Genomic DNA, 3631 nt, shown 5'->3' with positions numbered 1-3631 from the left:
GATTACCGCTACCTGATGGGTGATTGGTGGAGATTTGATTTCTCTCTGATCGGGTTTAAGCCCGATCCGATCGTAGTCTGTGGCGACCCCCAGGGCGGCGATGCGATCAAGGAGTTCGTTTAAAGACGACAACTCCGTCGGATCCATCCGTTTGGAGTATTCGGAGTCAACACGGAGGCGATTTTCGATGACCCGATAAGTCATCATTGGCTTGACGGCCGAACGGGTGGTCATGGCAAAGCCGCCCAGCCGGAGGGTTTGACCTGGGGCCAGGGCTCCTCTGGAGGTGATACTGTCCTTGACAACAAGGCGAGCCATCAATCATGTCTTGGACATCACAGCGGAACTCTCAATGAAAGCACCAATGTCGGTGTCAAAATCGGCGGATCTCGGGTAGGGGGTCCCGAACTGTGCGTCTAAGGTTGATGGTAACAGGAGGCGGGGGACACGATATTTACCCAGGTTCGGGCCCTATCTATGGAGGTAATACCCTACTTCCTGCTTGATTGATCTTGATGAATATGAGTATTACAAGAGTTGATCTACCACGAGATCGTAATGGCTAAAACCCTAAGAGTCTAGCATGTATGATTATGATTGCCTCTATGGACTAAGCCCTCCGATTTATATAGACACCGGAGGGGACTAGGGTTATACAAAGTCGGTTACAGAGAAAGGAATCTTCATATCCGGGCGCCAAGCTTGCCTTCCACGCCAAGGAGAGTCCCATCCGGACACAGGTGAGAGTCTTCGGTCTTGTATCTTCACAGCCCATCAGTCCGGCCCATGTCAATAGGCTGGACGCCTGAGGACCCCTTAATCCAGGACTCCCTCGGCTATATATACCCCTCCACCCCCTTCTCCATCTGTGAGAGAGGCATCAGAACGTGCCTACACTTCCACTACTCATTTTGTGAGAGAGAACCACCTACTCATGTGTTGAGACCTAGACATTCCAATCCTACCACAAGAATCTTGATCTATAGCCTTCCCCAAGTTGCTTTCCACTCAAATCATCTTTCCACCATATCCAAATCTATGAGGGAGAGTTGAGTGTTGGGGAGACTATCATTTGAAGCACAAGAGCAAGGAGTTCATCATCAACACACCATCTATTACCTTTTGGAGAGTGGTGTCTCCTAGATTGGTTAGGTGTCACTTGGGAGCCTTCATCAAGATTGTGGAGTTGAACCAAGGAGTTTGTAAGGGCAAGGAGATCGCCTACTTTGTGAAGATCTACCCAAGTGAGGCAAGTCCTTCGTGGGTGATGGCCATGGTGGGATGGACAAGGTTGCTTCTTCGTGGACCCTTCGTGGGTGGAGCCCTCCATGGACTCACTCAACCGTTACCCTTCGTGGGTTGAAGTCTCGATCAGCATGGATGTACGATAGCACCACCTATCAGAACCACGCCAAAAATCTCCGTGTCTACATTGTGTTTGCTCCCTCCAAACTCCTCCCTTTTACCTTCATATGCAATGATTTACATTCCATTGCTATACTCTTAGAATTACATGTGTAGGTTGATTGCTTGACTTGTGTTAAGTTCCTAAAATCTGCCAAGACTTAAAATTGGGAAAAAGATAGATTTTTATTTGGTCAAGTAGTCTAATCACCCCCCTCCCTCTAGACATACTTTCGATCCTACAGACGGCTAGAAATAATTTGCACAACTTGGGACGTCAAGATAAACTCACATAATCGGTTTCAACGGTACCACTTAGAGGTGCATTGCGGACTTGTTGTAAGATGCATCCCAACGGCTATAAAACTGCTTGATCACGTCCCAACAACCTTGGAGTGACCGAAAGGTGTGTTGCGTCCTGTTGGGATACTTTGCCATCATGTGCAAGAACTGGTCCTCTATCCTTTGCCAATATTGCTTGGCGATCTAGTCAGTGTTGGTGCACGCATCAAGAGACATCGATTCCCAAGCCTTGATCAAGATGATATCTTCCAATTGCATGTAGTTCTTCGATCTTGCACGCACTTTTGCTTGCGCTTCATCGAACACACCACCTCAACCTCCTCCGCCTCATCTTCTTCCTCGCCGTGGCTGTGCACACCACCATCCATCTCATTGTAATCGTAATCACTGATCGGGGCTTGATCAATATCGACGGTGTTGTCGTCTAACAAGTGCACAAACTCGGCAATCCCATCATGCAAACCGGCGCTATAATTTCGTTCAACGAGTCACGAACACGCGCAATGGAGAAAAGTGAAAGAACTACAAGAAATCGAAGCATCATACCTTGCGCCTATTTCGTCGAACACCTCTGGGGGGGGGGGGGCAGCAGTGTCGTCGACGGGCATCCTCAGGGTAGTTCTTGCCGGGGCAATCGGGGGAGGTGTTGGTGGGGTAGGTCTTCTAGCAATCTTCTTGCATTTTGCGCCCGAAACCTTCACTTTCTTCGCCGACGCGGGCCCAACCGGATTCGCATCGGCGGCGGCGGGCGCGTGTTCCTTCCCGGCGGGGGCTGCGGGAGCGCCACCCTGGACGACGACGCTGCCCTACCGCTTGCGGGATGGCGCGGTGGAGCCTTGAACGACGACGGGCGCGACATGGCCGGCGACGAGATTTGCTAAAGGGTGTGGCGCGTGGATGACATCCACGGTGACGGCCGACGGCTGGGAAGCTTCCATGACGGCGGAGGGAAGCCTGGGAAGGTGCTCCAGAGCGGACGGAGGGAGGTCGTTGGCGGCAGAGGGGAGGGGAAGCGGGAACTGCCGAGCGGAAATGTCCTCCCGCCAAATCTCGGAGCCGATAGGGGTCAAGCTCGGGTCGACCTCCCACCCCTTGTATCTAAAGTTGAGGGCAAAGATTTTCCTCGCCCCGCAAATATTTTTACAAGTCGCGGACTGATACAGTGTCTTATCGAGCCACTTTTTTCAACTGAAAGCGTAAACAAATGGTGGGTCGGCGTGTTTTAAAGGGTGTGCTAGAGATGCTCTAAGACGTGTGTGTGGCTTCCAACCATTGAGAAGTGAGAAAGGTTCTGGATCTTACTGGCTAGCCCATAAGGTGGCGAGGAGTCTACTCAGCCAGCTCACTTCTACAGTACCCTGTAGTTTCCCCTAGGACAGGTCGTTATGCCCACTGATAAGTCCCTACCATAGAAGCACCACCGAAGCAAAACTCTTTGGTTGATTGTCCGGCCCGTCTCTTATATTAAAATCCACAGCCGCGCGCAAATGTCACGCACCACGTAGGATATGGAAATGGAAGGCGACGGCACAGAGACAGCGGACGCCTACGCCAGGTACGAGGCGATCGCTTCCTCCCTCCCGACGTCGGCGTGCCAGGGCCTGGGGGCCGCCGCGTACAAGAACCACCGCGGCTTCTGGTACCCGGCGCACCAGATGGCGCCGACGCTCGCCGTGCGGGACACCTTCGTCGCCCGCCCCACCGACATCCTAGTCGCCACCCTGCCCAAGTCCGGCACCACGTGGCTCAAGGCGCTCGTGTTCGCCATCGCGCACCGCCGCGTGCACACCCCGGTAGCGGACGGCACGGGGCAACGGCGCCACCCGCTCCTGGGCTCCAGCCCCCACGACCTCGTCCCCTTCCTGCACTACGTCTACGAGAAGCACCGGTCGGCCGCGGTCCCGCTCCTGGAGGCGATGCCGGC

The sequence above is a fragment of the Triticum aestivum genome, chromosome 2B (assembly GCF_018294505.1).
Source record: "Triticum aestivum cultivar Chinese Spring chromosome 2B, IWGSC CS RefSeq v2.1, whole genome shotgun sequence".
Classification (NCBI taxonomy): domain Eukaryota; kingdom Viridiplantae; phylum Streptophyta; class Magnoliopsida; order Poales; family Poaceae; genus Triticum; species Triticum aestivum.
The sequence above is the reverse complement of the archived record's forward strand: the minus strand, read 5'-3'. Positions refer to the sequence as shown.